Genomic DNA, 21,607 nt, shown 5'->3' with positions numbered 1-21,607 from the left:
ATCCTGAGATGCTGGTGAATTTCGTGGTATGGGCAGTTTAATTCAGTGCATGTCTAGTGGTTCAGTCGGGGGCATGTGGTTAAATCTTTTGTCCATGCTGGTACAGGATAGACAGATACTCTGATGAGCCTGTTAAGGGCTTGTTCAGTGCCATAATGGATTCCATAAAAGTTTGGCTCAAGGAGAAATTGAAGCCGTACAATGCACGCTTTCCTTTCTTTTTGCTATTCAGTGGGGTTGTGGCATTTCAGGAGCCACTGGCAAGGGCTGGATGGCATTGGAGTTCCCCATGTATCTGTTTCATCTGTCTTTCTGCTAGGGCACTTGGTCTTGGACAGCTTGGTCAGCAGCAGAAACATGGGTGAAGGAAACCCTCCTAGGGGCAAGCGGATGAGACAGGATTGCTTCGAGAATCCCCCTGGCTTCTCCCCGTTGAAAGCTGATAATGGCTCAGCCAAGTAGGGTGCTCCAAGACAAGTTCTCACCCACGGCCCCAGAGTTGGGACAAAGTGGACGTGTTCATGTCCAACAATGTCCATTCCAGAGACCCATCAGGGATGTAAGTGTGTTACAGCAGGGGCTTTTCCAGCAGGGACTTTTAACTATTAACTTACAAGGTGAGAGCTTAGGGCCAGCATCCACACCTAGTTTTGCCCTGGTTCTCGATGCTCACTGTGCACCTCCATTCAACCCAGCAGCGTACGGTGGGAGGAGACTCTCTCATAAAACTGCCCTGCTTGTCGATCTGCCTTCAGCTGAATGTATGGATGATGTCCATGTGGTGTCTGTACACCCCTTCTTCTTGGAATTCAGCTATCATGCCAAAAGTTCCCTTTGTCATACTTTGTCTTTTATGCACTCCTTTTCCACCCCCTCTGTGAAAACAAGATGTATGTGAACAGGACCTGTGGGGTCTGTCGGTGTGACCAGCTCTTTGTCTGTTCAGCCAATCCAGCTGGCGTAAAGCACTTTCAGAGAAGGCACTTTTCTTAACAGGCACTTTCAAAGCAGTCTCTATTGCATTTTACAGCAAGGCCCAGGTGTTGCCTAGTGGGACTTGTGCCCGCTCAACTGGAGGGTTAGCGGTGTCTTGGGCACTGTTCACTGAGTTGACTGTGGCAAAGATTTGTGCTGTGGTGAGCTGGGAATTTCCCTTATACCGTTGTTTAATTGCCTGGATGTCAGGGCTGCCAACCTTTCAGATCACATGCTTACAGCTGTAGGGGGCAAATAAATGTTGACTCTGAGTTACTGTATGGGTCTCTTCTCTGCCTCTTTCCTGGGCCTCTGGCAACCTGGTCTGGTGCTGGTCAGGCCAGTACTGATTGTATATCCCATATACTGTTGTACCAAGTGACTGACTAAAGGGACATTTCAGCTAGGTATGTGACTTGAGGTAGAGAATTAACTCCTACACCTGCTTAGCCCACGACAGTTGTGTGATGCGCGGTTCTGGAACAGAGTTAGGAAGCTTGCACTGGTATTTATAGCTTCTGGAAGGAGTATCTCCTTTCCTCCCTCAGGGAGCTAAGTTTCTAACTGATTAAAAAATATATACATATATTCTAGAAACAAACCTGGAGACAGGGGATTTTGTCTGAGGGGTTCTTTTTAATCCAGAGGGACACCAGCACAGGGCAAACTCATCCATGCTGTTAGTGAGCAGTTTCTGTAGCCATCTCTGTCTCTCTGGCCTTAATTCAAGCTGATTCAGAAGTCACCTCCCATGAGGCTGTCGCTGTCGCTCTACATCTCAGCGAATACGTGGCAAGACCGTGCAACACAACAGGGTGGTCACCGGTCATTTGTTTCTACATGGACACCTGGGAGGGCAACACTGCCCCAAATAACAGTGAGTCAGTCTCTGTCATGGCTGTGACGTGGTAGGAGAACGTTCGCCTCTCACTCTTTCTCTAATAGTGTGTGTGTGTGTGTGTGTGTGTGTGTGTGATGGGGAGGTGAACTCAAAAGGGCCCCACAAATGGGTGGTCTGACTCAAACACATTTAATGACCCCTTTCTCTCTCTCTCTCTCTCTCTCCCTCTATCTCTCTCTCTCTCTCTCTCTCTCTCTCTCTCTCTCTGTCTCTTTGTGTCTCTCCCTGTCTGCAGATTACTTGAGAGTGGCTGACCAATGGCACAAAGGATCCCGACAAAGCACAACACCATTTAGAGATGACTTCACATGGAAAAGAAGATATGACAAAAGATAGCCCCAAATTCTCTTTAAAATCCATGCAGAGAAATTCTCCAGTGCTTCTTCCTACGCCCACTTTCATCAATTTTACCTCCAGCTTTTTTTTTAAGAAAACAAAAACAAAAAACAAACAGAACTCAAATGATGAATCAAGAAAAGTGACAAAAGTATTATGGGACAAACCATGTCCTCCTCAGGGGGGGAAATGAAATGTTGATGCATGTTACTGTAAGTACTTCATATTACCCTCCCCCAACCCCCAAGTGGGATGTCTTTACTAAGAAGACTATTCTCAGTTCGTCTTTCCTGATTGTGGATGAAATATCTCTGAAATATCTCACCTCCCTCTGAAATCCATAACTCTTTATCAGAGGTCATTGTAATTATCATTGACTATACGTTCCTCGTTTTAGAGAACTTATACTTATCTGTATATTTTTTGTTAGTTTGACTATAAGACATACATTAGTGTGTACTCTTTGCATAATGAACCAGTCTTCCTCTCCAATGTACCATTCCATGTGTACATGAGTGATGTACCATAGCATGGAGCTGACTTTAGTGTATACCTCCGTACCCTTGTAGATCACAAAACCCATAATTGTGGATAGTATAACGATTACATCTTTTTATTCCTAGATTCCTAGGCAGTATTAGCTTACTGTATACCATTTAGGCAAGTTCATTCACCTGTGTATTTGACTATAAGCATATAAAGTTATCGCTCATTTTATTATGTGAATACCTGCCGACATGTTAAGGAGTTTTTTTTTTTTTATAACGCTAATGGGACTGCAATGAGCCATACAATGTTAAAGACAGAATCCAGAGTAAAAATCCAATAGAGAACACATCCTCAGCCAGGAGTACCACTGCATTCACATGATATATGAACCTGAGGTCCGCGGGCGGCCGCTCTTGTGTTTTTTTAAAAATTGTTTTTATTTTATTTTTGAAAACCTGTAGCAATGGCCCCACTCTGGGTTCTGTAATGTGGTCCCTCCTGGATGAGGAACAAACTGGTGACATGGGCCATAGGGCAACGCACTGTGTCTTCAGCTGAGGCAGGGGTCGCTCTCTCTTCCTCATCACCTGCTGTGGTTTTCCAAGGTGCTCCTCTGTTAGACAGCAAGAAAAATGGATCACGTAGGATTGTTTTAAAGTTGCCGAAACCATAAAATGTTCTTTGCTGAAGATTTCAGAACTTCAAACCAAACAAACAGCCAGACTAAGTTCAGTTCAGAGGATACTGTGCATGGACCACAATGCACGCAAGAAAACCTGAAAGCATATTCATCCTCTTGCATCCTCTACCTCTCTGCGCATCAAGGACAAACCAGAACCCTAAACGGCCCCTACTCCCACAATCCTCTATGTTCCTTCTTTTGCCTATCCCAGAGCCCCATGAGGAGAGTGCCATTTACTCTGTTTTAGACAATATGGATGGACCCTCATGATGAAGGAGGAAAGCAATCCAACAAATAAGTTCACAGACATGTGGGGACAAGTGGAATACAGTCATGTATATATGTATATTCTGTGTGTATAGAACCCTACGCTGTAAGTATTCTGCATGTTGACATGTAGAGGAAAATATGGATTGTGATTTTAATACCTACTGTAGACAGGATGGTGCCCACTGGATCAAACAGAGGAAGAGACCGTCTCTGTGAGTTGACGGAAGAACTCTGTCCTTCATGTGCTTACTATGGGGTACATATTCGACTCTGTTTCCCTAATAATTACAGACGTAATGCATTTAATAACATGTTATGGAAATACTGTTGCTTTTACCCATTCCTATCCTATTTAAAAATTACCTGAGTAAAACAGCAGATCTGAATAGGTTTTATGCTCTTTGACGGGATGCATAACCTCCCCTTTGATGTCAAACTGAACAGAACCTGACCAGACAGAAGAGCGGGAGCAGGCTGTGGGAGGGCGGTGGGTGTTTTGGGCTGCAAGGTGAAGGAGGGAGGGTGAACTAGGGCGCTCCAATTAAGTGGCAGCACACAAAGTGTTGCGGGGCGCCCTGCCAGGAACTGTCCATTCATCCTGCGTGAAAGGGATTTACACATCTCAATGAGTCAACAGCATGACCAGGGCCTAGCAACATGGGAAAGAATGGAGCAAAAACAGAGAGGAGAAAAGGGGGATGAGCGGAGAGGGAAAGAAGAGGAGAGAAAGGGAGGGAGCAAAGCAAAGGGAAGAATGTGTGCAGAGGACAGGGGAGGGAAGTACAGAAAGTGATAGGAAGGAGAGACAAGGGGACCAATTCATTCAAACCTGCATTGCAGTATTCATGCAGTAAATGGTTTTCCAATGTTCCGAAAACCCAAAGACGTTTCTTAAGAACTATACAAAAACGAACAAGTATAATCAGGTTGGCCTGACAGGTATTCTTTAATCTTTTCAGAATTAGAAGTGTGTGGGCACCAAATGAAAATAAAGTCACTGCTTCAACATTGCATGGCTGGTTTGAATGAAATCAAGCCAGGTTTAAGTAAATGAGTTGCCACGTTGAAGACTTCAGGCCAAACTGCCGCTATCCTCTCGGCTAGCCCTGACCTGACTGCCCTGCTCTCCATTCACCTGCACAATACACCACTGACCCCTCAGCCACTTTCCATAGTCACTGGCTTCACCACTTCAGCTTGTGCCACTGCCCCACAGCCCTGTGACCTCACATCCTGCCTGAGGCTGACACTTTGTTAATGAGCGTTAGCCCTAAGCTCAACCAGATGTTCAGGCTAAATGTTAAATACCTGTTGCCCTTCCACACCAGTGACCCCTTTATCCTCCTCGGTGCATCTGCTCTCTCCATGGGCCAGGATCCATGTGCATTAGTCACTCTGTGCAGGGAGCCTCGACGCAGCCTGACTCTACTCTAATCTGCTCTCCTCATCCAACAATAACAGTGTTCACTGACTGGTAATAATCACGTGACTAATCATAGCGTTAAATGGGATTGATGTGGATTCAGGGGAGAATTGAGTTCTAGGCTTTGGGTGATGACAGAGTTGTTGATTGTGTGACATGAGATTCGTGCAGGCGTCATAATCAACACATCAATTCAAGGGGAATCCTGAACAGTCGTTCGCCGCTGTAAAGCTTTCCCAAACCCGGCACAGTGTGTGTTGGTCTATACAAGAACAATGCTACGGCAGAGAAAGAGAGGTCTAGACTGTGGGTGATGGAAGAGTTGGCCACCCAGGGGAAGCGAATAGTGATGGAAACTAGTTTGGGCATACCACCGTCCTCACTCCTGCCACCTGTGTGGAGCAGCAGTTGTAGGGAGCATTGGATGCGTGAATTATCTCCCATCCCTTACGATAAGTGAATATACAAACACGACATCAAACGGAGGAAAGGAGCGCAGCTTCTTCCTGGCTCCGCGGTGATAAGTTAATGCAGATCCGTTAGGCAGAAAAATATTAAAGGATGAAGATGTCAGTCACACACACACGGCAGGAGACAACACCTTAAGCTGCTGTTGATCTTTTCTCTGAGTTTGAAGTTCTCTGATAACACTGAAATGAAACAAAAACACTTTTGTGAGAAGACAAGAATGGTGAAAGTGATAGATGTTTACCCCTAACCTGTTTGAAGAACAAGGCCAGTACGTTTTTGGGTGAAATAAACTAGCAGACCCTTCAGTGTGTGACCCTGACCCTCACATTTCCCACAGCCTCAGTTGTATTCCCATGGACTGCAGACGCTCACACAGTTCCACAAACACACATACAAGTGCACACACTCTTATTCTCAACAAAGCACACTCACTCTCTTTCAATCACTCCAACATGTAGCACCCCCCCCCCCCCCAAACACACACACACACACTCACACACACATGCACTGCACACACCCACACTCAGACTAATCTAAACAACAGGGCTGTATGTAAACAGATCGGTGCCATAATGGGATTGTTCAGTGTGCAAACAATAAGCTGTTAGCGTAATCACAGGTCAAAGATATATTACCCAGAAGGCCACGCCAAAGGTATATTAACATGATGGATATGTGGGGAGGAGAGGAGCAGGGGATAGAGTGCTGTCCTGATTCAGATGTACCACTTATTGAGTGCCCCTCCTTTTCTCTCTTCTCTTTACTTCTCTCACTCATGTACATAGATCCTCTGTTTAATCAGGCTCATCCCTTCTTCTCACCAACACTCGTTCTTTTCCTCTCCCTCTCCTCACTGCTCAGTCCCTTCTTTTCCTTGCGTTCTGTGTGTGGATTTTCATTCTTTTATCGTTCCCTTCAATTTTCCTTCTCCACAGCTTTCTCCTTTTCTTTCCCACTTATCGTCTACATTTTCTACTCTTCTTTCTTCCCTTTCACCCCATCTAGGCAGAGGCAAGCTACTGAAGCAGAGCACAGAGAGGAAGAGAGATGCAAAACAAAGAGTTGCGGTGACATAGACTCTGAATGTTGTTTCTTGATTAACTAAAGAGGGGTGTGGATAATAACGACTAACAGGCCGCAGAGCAAAGCGTTTCTCACCCCTCTGCAATGGCAAAGTAATTCACCACTGTCAGTAAACGGAGGAGATGAGAAACTAGTGGTAGAGAGACATATTTGGGCCCATTGGAAGCATATGCATCCGCTACTCCGTGTTCTTCAGTAAGTACCTTTCATAGCTTATTCATGTGTCAAGTCACAAGCAAACCATCAGTCCAGACTTAAAATAGATATACTTTGTACCCCTATTGCTTTAGCCTTATGGCTTATCAACTTAGCTGTACTGCATTTGTTTCATCGCCTATCTGCTCTTGCCTAGTTAATAAGTGCATGCCTCTCTGGCTGTACAGTTCATTAGTGAGATGGTGAGCTGGCTAATGTGTGTCTAGGGTAGTCCTGACCCATTGGAGCAGGTGCACATTGGGACAGTAGCAGAGCAAATATTGGGGAAGTGCCGAGAAGAGAAAAACAGCTTATATGAGAGACAATGTGTACATTTAGCAAATGCCAGTGATGAAATAGTGAATCTGGCGACTTGTGTCATTTTGTAGAGTTTAGGGGCTTAAATGTTTCATAAAGACTTAGACATTGGTCCCTTAGTGACGTAACTGATATTCCAACGCCAGGTATGTATCTTTGTATTTGGCTGTAATATTTGATACGGACCCACGGCCGGAGGCCACAGAAGGTTTTAGGGCTGAGGTCAGAGTTCATAGGATTACTGAACCTCTTTAGTGCAAGACTCCATTGTGCCTCCGCGGCCGCCCTGAGTTAAAACAATCACATAATGCTGCACCAAAGTTGCTCTAATGAAATTACAGAGTGGCCAAGCCTGGCTCAGCTTCACGTCAACCCTCCTTAACCCCTCACAAGCTGAGATTGGCACCCAGGAAGATTTGGGGCTTTAGAAAGAATCAGATTAGCCAAATGGTCCTGGTTGAAGTAACAGCAGAAGGACACATTTCTCTGTTACATCATCAGCATAACAATATTGAATCTCCAGCCTAGGATTTGGCTACTAATGAGGATGTGGCTTCTAGTTTCCCACAGTTCAGAATAAGATTAAGCTGAGGTGATACACAGATAGTGAGATCCAACACTACTGAGAACGATAAGGGAAAAAGGACAGCATATGTATTACAAATACTGAGTAGTTGTGTATGGTAATAATAGTAATGAACAAGGATCTAAAATGATTTTCCACTGAATGGTCTCAGGCTGTATTAACAAGGGAGAACAATTCACATCATTTTTTCTTTACTTTTGATGGGGGGAAAAAGTGTACTTGAATGCATGTACCAGAAATTGTCATGTGAACCAGTAATCCCGTACCCGTTAAAGAGTCCCACTCAGCAAACAAATAATTGAGTTAGAAGACAAAGAAACACTTACAATTTATTCAATCCTATTGATGCAGAGAGAGCAGAGTTTATTCATTTTATCAAATATGCAAATGATACTGTATTTCATATCATACACACAGTCATAACGTCATGCATTTATTAGTAAGCGAAACTCAAAACAGGCATTGGTTGTTGTAGGGTTGGGAAAAAACTGCTCCAAAAATAAATAAATGGTGAAAAAATTAATCGCCCATAGACAATGGACAGGTGGCATTTCAGGCTGTGCCGTTTAGTCGTGCAGTCTGCCTTCTGACAGCTTGATTTAGGCTCCTGCAGCTGAGCCAGAAAAATAGAGAAACTAAGGGAGAAACTGAGACAGATATGGTGAATTGGAGAGACAGAGGGAGAAAAGAGAACCAAGGCAGACAAATCTTTCTTTGGTATCACATTTTAGGCATGAATCATGCTATTTCAGAGGATGCCATCCTATCATTTCAATATTTGCATACAGATCAATTTGATGTGTCAAAATAAGGATCTGTGGACACTGTAGGTCACAGTGGGTTGTGCTACCCATCTGACTCAGGCCAGGTACATAGAGAGGTCATAGCAGAGAAGGGAGTCACCCCTGCACTGTCACAGCCACCTGTGCCTGGCCAGGCTGGAGACATGTATGGCTCATTGGGAGTGGATGAGGGTTCAGGAGTTACAAAGGCATTTTGTAGCAACAAGGAAGGAGGTTACGTGGGAGTTGACGTGCTTTTGTGTGTGTGTGTGTGTGTGTGTGTGTGTGTGTAATCATTTCCTATTAGAGCAGTGAAATGTCAGGCTTAAGACCATTCTACTAGGGTCCTTCTCACTATACCTCAAAAAAAAGAATCCTAGAGGATTGAGAGAGACAACGTTTGAACGACTGGAGACACCACACGTGTTCACACCCAGCACGTTCCAAATAAAGAGCGCCCACTAAATGAACCAAGTATCATGTAATCCACACTATTACATTCTTGCAGTTTGCTACACACAGTGCTATCCCATACATTAAGTCTACAATAAAATTTTATTTTTTTTAGATTTTGCTCTGGTCAGTGACAATTCAGCTTGAGCGTAATGATGCTGTTATGTCCTACTCCAAAAGTATAATTATATAATAACGTATTATTCATTTTTTACCTGATCTGTCTTTCCCACCGAAGGACAATGAAACATTGTCATGATTTAAATCTGGTTAAATGTCATGATTTAAATCTGGTTAAATGTCATGATTTAAAGCTGGTTTAAACCCTGTTTTTATAAGCCCCGACTGCTCTCACCGACCCAGGCTAATTTGCACTTCCCTCTCATTTCTATGTCACTGTATTAAACGTCTTCCTGATTTCGTATACAGGCTTCCGTGATGTGGTTTTGATTGTTCAACGGGGTGGGGTTCAGTTGACTGTGGTGGAATCATCAAAGAGGTCGTCAAAGCCTCGTAGATGGCTACCAGGGGCCTTATTGCCGCAGCGATCAGCCCCCTGCTACTTGGCCTGGGTGACCCCAGTCAGAGATAAGCTTTATAGGATAGCACATTAACATGCTGGGCAGGCCACCTCCCTCGTTTATCAAAGGCACTGCTGTGAAATCAACTGTTTATGGACCTCTAGTGAGAGGGTAGCACCGCTGATTGCCTATACTAGGGCCTAGGTTGTAAATGAGGTGCCCATGGACAAAGAAACTTCAGTAGACTAGAGATACATATAATTATGCTGGTGTTATTCTCACTGAGCAATGTATGTAATGACTACTGCCGTACCCCTGAGTGGTTGGGCATGTCAACCCAGAAACCTGAACACCTCAGGGAATGGTGTTTATCCCCTTCTTCTATGTACAATACAAACTCACAGAATAGTACAACCAATGGACATGTAGATTACAATAAACTTAGTGATGTTTCATATTATGTCTATGTATGGGTGTGTACAGTGGGGAGAACAAGTATTAGATACACTGCCGATTTTGCAGGTTTTCCTACTTACAAAGCATGTAGAGGTCTGTATCATATCATAGGTACACTTCAACTGTGGGAGACGGAATCTAAAACAAAAATCCCAAAAAATCACATTGTATGATTATTAAATAATTAATTTGCATTTTATTGCATGACATAAGTATTTGATCACATACCAACCAGTAAGAATTCCGGTTCACACAGACCTGTTAGTTTTTCTTTTAGAAGCCCTCCTGTTCTCCACTCATTACCTGTATTAACTGCACCTGTTTGAACTTGTTACCTGTATAAAAGACACCTGCCCACACACTCAATCAAACAGACTCCAACCTCTCCACAATGGCCAAGACCAGAGAGCTGTGTAAGTACATCAGGGATAAAATTGTAGACCTGCACAAGGCTGGGATTGGCTACAGGACAATAGGCAAGCAGCTTGGTGAGAAGGCAACAACTGTTGGCGCAATTATTAGAAAATGGAAGAAGTTCAAGATGACAGTCAATCTCCCTCGGTCTGGGGCTCCATGCAAGATCTCACCTCGTGGGGCATCAATGATCTTGAGGAAAGTGAGGGATCAGCCCAGTACTACACGCCAGGACCTGGTCAATGACCTGAAGAGAGCTGGGACCACAGTCTCAAAGAAAATCATTAGTAACACACTACGCCGTCATGGATTAAAATCCTGCATCGCACGCAAGGTCCCCCTGCTCAAGCCAGCACATGTCCTGGCCCATCTGAAGTTTGCCAATGGCCGTCTGGATGATCCAGAGGAGGAATGGAAGAAGGTCATGTGGTCTGATGAGACAAAAATAGAGCTTTTTGGTCTAAACTCCACTTGCCTTGTTTGGAGGAAGAAGAAGGATGAGTACAACCCCAAGAACACCATCCCAACCATGAAGCATGGAGGTGGAAACATCGTTCTTTGGGGATGCTTTTCTGCAAAGGGGACAGGACGACTGCACCATATTGAGGGGAGAATGGATGGGGCCATGCATCGTGAGATCTTGGCCAACAACCTCCTTCCCTCAGTAAGAGCATTGAAGATGGGTCGTGGCTGGATCTTCCAGCATGACAACGACCCGAAACACACAGCCAGGGCAACTAAGGAGTGGCTCCGTAAGAAGCATCTCAAGGTCCTGGAGTGGCCTAGCCAGTCTCCAGACCTGAACCCAATGGAAAATCTTTGGAGGGAACTGAAAGTCCGTATTGCCCAGCGACAGCCCCGAAACCTGAAGGATCTGGAGAAGGTCTGTATGGAGGAGTGAGCCAAAATCTCTGCTGCAGTGTGTGTAAACCTGGTCAAGAACTACAGGAAACATATGATCTCTGTAATTGCAAACAAAGGTTTCTTTACCAAATATTAAGTTCTGCTTTTCTGATGTATCAAATACTTATGTCATGCAATAAAATGCAAATTAATTATAAAAAAATCATACAATGTGATTTTCTGGATTTTTGTTTTAGATTCCGTCTCTCACAGTTGAAGTGTACCTACGATAAAAATTACAGACCTCTACATGCTTTGTAAGTAGGAAAACCTGCAAAATCGACAGTGTATCAAATACTTGCTCTCCCCACTGTACATGTCTACTTTAATGATGCTGTCTCTAGATTACTCAGTGGTCTTCCTCTTTTACTTCCTTCCAACCCTGTCAAAACTTCCTGTGGTGAGATGGTCAGTCAGGATTTTATGTTGTCTTGTCATCTGTTTTGTGGTCATGGACATTTTAGCCACATTAGGCTCAGAGTGCCGTAGCCTCTTGCTAGGGTGGCTATGCACTGTGGATCGCGTAAAACTTGATCCCTGGTAAAGGCCTTGTCAGTATGTCTTCCATTGTAGATAGTGACGGGTCAGTGTACACAGCTACGGGTGGGACCTGGTTGTTTGTTGACTGAAAGAGAAGGTGGAGGGAGAGAGACTGGCTGCCTAATGTCCTTCACCAGGGCTGTGCATGTTCTCACAACTTTGTTCTAATTTCTGTTCATGGCATGGTTAACACCAGATCTTAACCTTTCCAACCCCTTTGTTCTCAGAGGCCGATGCACAACACAAGGGAAAGTAGACATAGAGAGGGAGAGAAAACGAGAGAGAGAGGGAGAGAGAGAGAGAGATGACATGCACCAGGGAAGTGCTACAATTTACCTTTATCCCTCTTTCAATTATTAAATAGAAAAACAACACTTTGTTCAGTGAAGCAAACGTTTCTTTTATGTGCATGTCCTGTGTACTCGGCATTCCGTCCGTATCAAGCTGCTTTCTGTTCACCATTTGAGATTCTAAATGAACCCATAAAAGAAAAATCCCTCCTCTGTGTAGTCCATGTCTGTAAATAGAATGTAAATACCAAACAGCTATGCATGCTGATATACTAGCAATACGTTCAGGTACTTTTGTAATCCAAGATTCTCATATGGCATGTACTGAAGAAAAAAATTCAACAAAAAATTGAATAAAAAAAAAAAAACGATAAAAATGGATATGGTTTGTTAAACAGCTTTGAAACTGGGAAATATATGTCTTTGCTGTTAATGTTTTCTTACTGATATTACAATATGTAGCCTGCCATTATTAGCAGTGCTCTGCTCATGTTACTTGTTACCTGTTATGTTTGTTAAGAAAATATTGAGGCAAAATAGACCATGAACATGTCATACTGTGGGTTTGTGGTTCAGCTAGGTTGAGGTGTGATTAGGGAGAGGGGAGGGTTGGAAAACATCTCAAAAGACTCATACGCATCATGGATTGTAGATTATTTTAATGGCATTGCATGTTCATATGCATATTCTAAAATGAATTATTACATACTCTTAGTCGATAATTTAGCCAATTAAATTGTACGGCAAAACGGTTTTGTGTGAAAGCTGGTAGTTGACACAACACGATCTGTCAGAGAGAGAGCCAGATTGAGCCGCTTGTTTGATTTATTTAACCAAAAAGAAAATTCACCAGCTTCAAAGTGTGCCACTTTTTAAAAGGTACAAATATGTTTCTAATACAACAAGACAAAATAATACAAGAACAAAGCTAAGAGAACAACTTTGAAATGTTGATTGAATTTATTTCTAAACTGAGGATGTCATTAATTCATTATTAATTACTTGCCAGGAGAATGAGTCATTTAAAAGTTGGACTGGACAGTTTTTATGTCGCTGCAACAATTTTTATTCTTCCAGTATGGTAATTGCAATGCGTGGGCATGTTGAGAAACAAACAATGATTATGAAATTCCAATTTGCCTCTGCCCTAGCAATTGAAATGTTATATGCTCTGAGACAATGGGAAAGAAGGTAGACAGGATTGGATGAGAAATAAGGGGTTTTGTTTTCTAAGAGTGTTTATTTTCCACCATGTTAGAATCTAAAACCCATGGCGCTCATGGTAGATGGAAGTGTCTAATTTTTAACCTGTGCTAAAGATATTTTAAATTTAATAAATAATCGTTGTAACAAGACAGCCGCTCCATGTGTTACAGTGTGTCATATATTTCTACAACTTGAGTTACTGCTGGGCAGTACATAAACAAGACAGCTGACCCCTTGCCAGTACAGTAAATGACAATAACGTGTGTGTGCTGGTGCGCACGTGAGCGGGAGCATGTTTGTGTGCATTTGCATATGTGTGTGTGTATTTTTTTTAAACACACACACATATGTGAATTTGTTAACATCTTGCTCGGCGCATGCGTGAGTGCATGAGTGAATGTTTGCATGTGTGTGCCTGAGTAGGTGCCATGGCAACGGGCCATCCAGACTAGATAAACAGCTCAGACGTCAGGCTCTTTCAAGCTTTCCTCTATTGAAGCAAGCCGCTCAACCAGACAGGAGGCTATTTGGCACATAAAGATCCACGAAGGGGCCCTCAACTCTTTCGCCGGGGATCTGAGAAACCAGGGAGCTTGGGGACCTCGTACTGGAATCAATGCGTCGTCTCGATCCTCTCTTTTTCGTTCTTTCTTCAGGTAGCAGGAGACAATATTGAGACATGTTTTAGTGTTGGTTATTTTTCAACGGATCGGTCCTCCTAAGTGCATATGGCCCCTGAGAGAATCAAACCTACAGTACAACTTTACTGTTAAAAGATCCATTCTTTACCCCAGCCATAAAATCACAACTACAACTGTTTGTTGGTCATGTGATATCACTTCTGCACTTAACACGCATATCATCAGCTCAAGATGGATGGGAATGTTTGAACTTCGTAGCATTTTGCAGCTAATCAATGAGATTACCCCCCCCCCCCCCCCTCCACACACACACACACACACACATTCATACATACACAGACATACACAGCTCCGCTCCTCTGTACTAATGCTTGTGTGAAGGTTATCAGAGTCTGTCTTCATTAATTAAAAGCCACTCACAGCTGGGTAGAGGGAGGAGGGGGGCGGTGGTTGGGTGTGTTTGTAAGTTTAAATAAATCGCTTACGAGAGGACACATTCAATTAGTTATTTCATTATACCCCTAGGTGTAATCAATCGGCAAACCGATAACAAAGCCACATCAATTTGCTGGACTGCTCCGGCAGCCATTTCTCCAAATGATTGAAGAGCACCTCTGTTGTGTGATGCTCCCATGAGTTTCTTCTGCTCTGCCTAGAAGTGGAGATGGAAGTTTAACAGGATCATGAGTGAAAACAGCTTGGTTGTTAATGTGCAAGGATTTAAGGTAAACATTTAAACATGAGATTGAGAATTGCACAGTGGGTGTTAACATAGTTTATTTCCTTGAGCACAACTCAGTGATTAAAAGTCAAATAATGGCATCCTGAACACGTTTTATTCCTGCAATTCCAAACATTTAATATCAATTTAAAATGCAATATGTAAAACCCCACCCTGTTCCTGGAGATCTACTGTCCTGTAGGTTTTCTCTTCCACCCTATTTGTGACTAACCCGGTTAAGCTTTTCATCCAGGCAATTATTAGAATCAGGTCTGCAAAATTAGAGTTGGAGAGAGAACCTACAGGACAGTAGATCTCCAGGTACAGGGTTGGGTAGCCCTGATTTAAAATGTGCCACACTGTTCTGCTATTCAGTTACATGCAGATATCTACCTGTGCCCTCTTGTGAAATAATGGATTTCTCAAGGCTATTTCCCATTCCACTGTGGGAAAGATCTTTCTTTTCAGGTCTCTTCAACTTGCTCACTCTCATCCTAACCCACTGAGTATGCTAGTCTTTCTTTTCTTTCTTTTTCTTTTTCTTTTTCTTTTTCTTTTTCTCTTTCTGTTTTTCCTTTCTTTCTCTTGTCCCCCACTCTTTCTCCTTCTGCACACTGCAGCATAGATAAACAACGTGCGAGTGACAGTCTCTCATCACTCAGGAGGCTGAATCTCCGGCCCTGGCCTGATAACATCAAGTGTGAGTGTCACCTGTCAAGTGCCTTCTGTCACACCTCGATGGTAACCCAGCAGCCAGTGTTTGTGTGTGTGTGGGTGTGTGTTTGTGTGTTTGGGTACGGGAGTTTATGTGCCATGTTGCCAAGCGAGCACAGACCTTTGTAGGCTTGAGTGAGAGTGAACGCGGCGATGGGGGGATGGGTGGTGGAGGTATGCCAGGAAACAGAATAAGGTGGGTGGGGGAGGAGGTGTAACGACCCAAATGAGAAGGACTTGTGCAGGCACTGTGAAACTATCTCATTTTGTAAGCTCTGCTACTCTCATGTTCAGAATGGACATGGTGATCCGGGAACGCAATTATTTTCACCTATAAAAGGCAACATATGCCAAGATCATAAAAGTTCTTATTAGACAGTAATTTATTAAAGCAAGTCATAGAAATGGAGAGAGGTAGGGCATATAGCTTCAATATAAAGGTGCTTTTCTGCTTCTCATTACGGGCCTAAACGGCAGGAGAATTCAATAGCATACAGTCTGGATGTAGAGTACAGGGGATGAGCAGAACAGGAGATGTATTTTCTTCACAGGGATCATGATTTCAATGGGATAGCTAGGTATCCATAAAATGGCCTATGGCTGGTCGTAACAGACAGACAGACAGACAATGTGTTCACTGTCCACACTGTGTGTAAGAAAGTGTACACATTTGGATGTCAGTGTGTTTGTTTGTGGGTACATCTGTGCATGTGTGTCTATGTGTGTTATCGTTTCCTCTAATTACTGGTAAGCAGCCACCACAGCCACCAAATCATCTAAGCATGTGTGTGTGATTAAGGTGTGTGTGTGTGTTTAAGGTGTGTATATGTGTGTGTGTTTGTACTTGTGTTTCTCTGTGGTGCATCTGTTGTGCATGTTTAAATCAGAATAGAGCTTCAGTTCACTTGTGAATGAGCAGTTATATAGCACCATTATGCTCTACACAACAGGGAACGATGCAGATTAGCCAATAGGGAGCAGATTGTATTGAGGAGCTTATCAGCATCTTCTCATTATCTAATACAGGAAGTGGAGGGGAGCTAATTGTGTCAGTGTGTGGTTTGACACAGAACAATCGTGTCCCTGTGTACGATGGTTCATCTGCTAAAGAGAAATCAGCGACAAAGGATACACGCCATTGTCTGGGCGGATTGGAACAAAAATACAGTTTTTGTTCATGTAAATGATTGTAAATGACTCTGGTTATATAAAAGAAGGGTTTTACATCATTAAGGGCCATAAACACCGAACACAAATGATAGAGAACAAACAATTGAGTTTGGCTGGCTAGAGTGGAGTGTGTGTGAATGCTTGAGGATGTGGGGCTTGTGTGTTATGTCATTCATACTTGCTAGAGAACAAAACTAGGAAAACAGACAGGTGGGACAATGTTGGCGTGCACAGAAATGACCTCTGACTCTTAAAAAGAATGACATTAAGCCATGTACACTCATTCTGTTGACACGTCTCCCTTGGACAATCCCCTTGAAACATGGCCTCCATCTCTTTCTCTCCTTATCTCTCTCCCTTTCTTTCGTTTATTTCCCAGTTAAGGAGGAACAATGTGCAGGACCGCTGAGAAGATGATGATGATGATAATGATAGTTCTTTACAGGGCTGTGTCATTTAGCCTATGAGTGGGAATCAGAGCTATCTGAAGACAGTCTGAAGGGACCTGATTACCTTGACCTTGTCTGACACCGGAACTGCACATTCAGATGAAGAGCCATTCCAGAAAATGGTAAGCCATAAGACGCGATCTTATGAAATAAAAAGAAACTAAAAAGCATCCGATCTCATGGAAATCAAATGCTGGTAAAAAGCACTTATTCTGATCCCACCCCAGTACTCATGTCTCTTTGGATGGTGTGTACTGAGTTCATCATATTCCTTATCATAAAGAGAGGCAGAGCAGTCCCCCGCGCATTTCCTGCCTGCCCAACATCACTCCATTAAACAATCCCAACCACTGGCTGATAGAATGGATAATCCAAAGACGGCAGCTGAGTTTAAGAAAAGGCAGCAGGGTTCTGTGAACACTCTCTAACACATCATAGCCAAGTAGCTATCGAACAATCAAGGCCGTATTCAAATATTTGGTTTCTGATGTGTTCAGCATCACTTTTTTCCCCTCATAACATCCTGGTAGTGTGATATCACATATTGACATACACATTGTCAAAGGTGTTGTTAGGCTAGTCAGGCCATGTATCTACATGTGTCCAGGAAATCTGTTCTCATAGGCACACAGTCCAAACCATAGAACAGTAGAGCTGTAATCCCTTATTTGCACTGGAATCAATGTCATTTTGATCCTAGAGTAATTATTTAATTGTATTATTATATATGCCAGATTCAATTGATTTCCAAATGGCCTCCTTTATAAACTCTAGACTCTTAAAAGCAAATGAACATCAAACATACAGTCTCAGGACTTTTTAGGGACATCACACGTTGGGAATCTTTTCTGGTGACAGCCTATTAGATGATTGGAGACTTGACATATTGGTGGAGTGGCCTATGAGGAGTTATTCAGCTTATTAATCACTGTTACATCATTCCTGTTCATCATTTTCCTTGAATACATATCCTAATATAACATTTATGACACTCATTTTGCTAATTATATATAGTAATAAAGAGGTAAGTGCAGTATTTTAATATAAGTTATTTGGTTTGGCTCTTCACCTCTGCAAGCCTCAAAATACCCAAAATATGTGATGAATAACAATCTAGTAGAAAAGATCAACAAAAATCGGAAAGCCTCCCACTTCCAGGGTTCCTCCAGGGACAATTTGCTTCATCAAAACATGAACAGTTCCTCCAAGAACCTTTCAACTTATCGAATGTGACAGTAGTTGTTCCATAAGAAACTACAGGGCTACCTAAGAATGTTGACTGATCCTCAGCCCTAATTATTTGACTGTCTTCTCTATTGCATTATACATATAAATTATATTTATTCTGAAAAGAGCGGATGAAGGATAAATGATTTGAGGTCCAGCAATGAACTTCATTAGTCACAGGCATTGTCACGGTTGTGGGATGAAGAGGACACAGGCGCAGAGTAGAGGTAGGTAAGGTAATCCATTTAATACAAAATAAAGAATGCAGGACTCCAACAAAACAAAAAGCAGCAACCAGTGACGTGGGTATTCCTTACACAGGATAAACAAAACCAAAATGAACCACGCCTTGGGGCCTACAAACTAAACTTAAATAGGGTCCCCAATTGGAGGCAATGACTAACACCTGCCTCCAATTGGGGAAACCAAAAAAAGGAGTAGAGGTGGCTAAAGGCCACCTCCTGTCCTGTCCTGGCTATGCCCCGAGCCCAGCGCAGAGATGGCTAGGGGCACAGCCAGGACGTGACAGTACCCCCCCCCAAAGGCGCGGGCTCCCGACCGCAAGACCGGGACGACCACACCCGGACCGGCGGAGGCTCAGCGCCCGGAGCCGCCGGCACAGGCCGGGGAGGCGGAGCCGCAGGGACAGGCCAGGGAGGCAGAGGGTCAGGAGACGGGAGAGCCGGCGGAGGGACAGGAACCGGCAGGAGAGCCGGCGGCGGGTCGACAGCCGGCGGAGAAGCAGGAGCCGGGGGAACCGGCGGAGGGTCGACAGCCGGCGGAGGAGCAGGAGCCGGGAGAGCCGGCGGAGGAGCAGGAGATGGGGAAACCGGCGGAGGGTCAGGAGCCGGCGGAAGAGCCGGCGGAGGAGTAGGAGCCGGCGGAGGCGGCGGAGGGTCCGGAGCCGGCGGGAGAGCCGGCGGAGGAGTAGGAGACGGGGGAGCCGGCGGGGGAATAGGAGCCGGCGGAGGAGCAGGAGCCGGGGGAGGCGGCGGAGGGTCCAGAGCCGGCGGAAGAGCCGGCGGAGGAGCAGGAGATGGGGAAACCGGCGGAGGGTCAGGAGCCGGCGGAAGAGCCGGCGGAGGAGTAGGAGCCGGCGGAGGAGCAGGAGACGGGGGAGCCGGCGGGGGAATAGGAGCCGGTGGAGGAGCAGGAGCCGGGGGAGCCGGCGGAGGGTCCGGAGCCGGCGGAAGAGCCGGCGGAGGAGTAGGAGCCGGGGGAGCCGGCGGAGGAATAGGAGACGGGGAAACCGGTGGAGGGTCAGGAGCCGGCGGAAGAGCCGGCGGAGGAGTAGGAGCCGGCGGAGGAGCAGGAGCCGGTGGAGGAGCAGGAGCCGGTGGAGGAGCAGGAGCCGGGGGAGCCGGCGGAGGGTCCGGAACCGGCGGAAGGGCCGGCGGTGGGTCCGGAGCCGGCGGAAGAGTCGGCGGAAGAGCCGGCGGAGGGTCCGGAGCCGGCGGAAGAGCCGGCAGAGGAGTAGGAGCCGGGGGAGCCGGCGGAGGCATAGGAGACAGGGGAGCCGGCGGAGGAATAGGAGCCGGCACCAGGTCGGCAGCCGGCGGAGGAGCAGGAGCCGGGGGAGCCGGCGGAGGGTTGACGGCCGGCGGGGGAGCAGGAGCCGGCGGAGGAGCAGGAGACGGGGGGAGCCGGCGGGGGAATAGGAGCCGGTGGAGGAGCAGGAGCCGGGGGAGCCGGCGGAGGGTCAGAACCCTGTGGGAGAGCCGGCGAAGGAGCCGGAGACAGGGAAGCCGGCGGAGGTTCAGGGAGAGCCGGGACAGGCGAGGGCGCCGCTGAGGCCGGGACAGGCGAGGGCGCCGCTGAGGCCGGGACAGGCGAGGGCGCCGTAGGACGATGCGGGGGCTCCTGGGCAGGTGAAGGCGCTGCGGGACAAGGCGGCCAGTCCACCGCGGGCTCGGGCGGCGGCCAGTCATCCGCGGCCTCGTGCGGCGGCGGCCAGTCATTCGCGGCCTCGGGCGGCCAGTCAACCGCTGGCTCGGGCGGCGGCGGCCAGTCATCCACGGCCCCGGGCGGCGGCGACCAGTCATCCGCTGGCTCGGGCGGCGGCGGCCAGTCATCCGCGGGCCCGGGCGGCGGCGGCCAGTCATCCGCGGGCCCGGGCGGCGGCGGCCAGTCATCCGCGGGCCCGGGCGGCGGCGGCCAGTCATCCGCGGCCTCGTGCGGCGGCGGCCAGTCATTCGCGGCCTCGGGCGGCCAGTCAACCGCTGGCTCGGGCGGCGGCGGCCAGTCATCCACGGCCCCGGGCGGCGGCGACCAGTCATCCGCTGGCTCGGGCGGCGGCGGCCAGTCATCCGCGGGCCCGGGCGGCGGCGGCCAGTCATCCGCGGGCCCGGGCGGCGGCGGCCAGTCATCCGCGGGCCCGGGCGGCGGCGGCCAGTCATCCGCGGGCCCGGGCGGCGGCGGCCAGTCATCCGCGGGCCCGGGCGGCGGCGGCCAGTCATCCGCGGGCCCGGGCGGCGGCCAGTTCACGGCGGGTCCTGGCGGCGGCGAAAACAGGGCAGCGGGAGGAGCTGGCGGCTGAGGCCACTGGGCAGCGGGTGGAGCTGGCGGCTGAGGCCACTGGGCAGCGGGTGGAGCTGGCGGCTGAGGCCACTGGGCAGCGGGAGGAGCTGGCGGCTGAGGCCACTGGGCAGCGGGAGGAGCTGGCGGCTGAGGCCACTGGGCAGCGGGAGGAGCTGGCGGCTGAGGCCACTGGGCAGCGGGTGGAGCTGGCGGCTGAGGCCACTGGGCAGCGGGTGGAGCTGGCGGCTGAGGCCACTGGGCAGCGGGAGGAGCTGGCGGCTGAGGCCACTGGGCAGCGGGAGGAGCTGGCGGCTGAGGCCACTGGGCAGCGGGTGGAGCTGGCGGCTGAGGCCACTGGGCAGCGGGTGGAGCTGGCGGCTGAGGCCACTGGGCAGCGGGAGGAGCTGGCGGCGGAGGCCACTGGGCAGCGGGAGGAGCTGGCGGCTGCGGCCACTGGGCAGCGGGAGGAGCTGGCGGCTGCGGCCACTGGGCAGCGGGAGGAGCTGGCGGCTGAGGCCACTGGGCAGCGGGAGGAGCTGGCAGCGCTGACTGCGTCTCCCAGGCAGCGGGGAATGCTGGCTGCGGCTCCCAAGCAGCGGGGGGCGCTGGCTGCGGCTCCCAAGCAGCGGGGGACGCTGGCTGCGGCTCCCAAGCAGCGGGGGGCGCTGGCTGCGGCACCCAAGCAGCGGGGGACGCTGGCTGCGGCTCCCAGGCAGCGGGGGACGCTGGCTGCGGCTCCCAGGCAGCGGGGGACGCTGGCTGCGGCTCCCGGGCAGCAGGGGGCGCTGGCGGCGCTGGCTGCGGCTCCCAGGCAGCGGGGGGCGCTGGCTGCGGCTCCCGGGCAGCAGGGGGCGCTGGCGGCACTGGCTGCGGC

At 47.6% G+C, this 21,607-nt stretch overlaps 1 protein-coding gene across 2 annotated transcripts in view; it reads left to right on the top strand.

Moving 5' to 3' along the window:
• Positions 1-9,997, top strand: part of mafa (v-maf avian musculoaponeurotic fibrosarcoma oncogene homolog a (paralog a)) — a 130,888-nt gene extending 120,891 nt beyond the window's left edge. For both annotated transcript variants that reach the window (XR_829286.4, XM_010899490.5), the window contains one exon: positions 2,112-9,997. The gene's annotated coding sequence lies outside the window, so the exon portion shown is untranslated. The remainder of the gene's footprint in view (positions 1-2,111) is intronic.
• Positions 9,998-21,607: the final 11,610 nt, after the last annotated feature.

Source organism: Esox lucius, chromosome 2 (assembly GCF_011004845.1).
Source record: "Esox lucius isolate fEsoLuc1 chromosome 2, fEsoLuc1.pri, whole genome shotgun sequence".
Lineage (NCBI taxonomy): Eukaryota > Metazoa > Chordata > Actinopteri > Esociformes > Esocidae > Esox > Esox lucius.
Note: the sequence above shows the minus strand (reverse complement) of the source record. Positions and strands in the feature narration are given on the sequence as shown.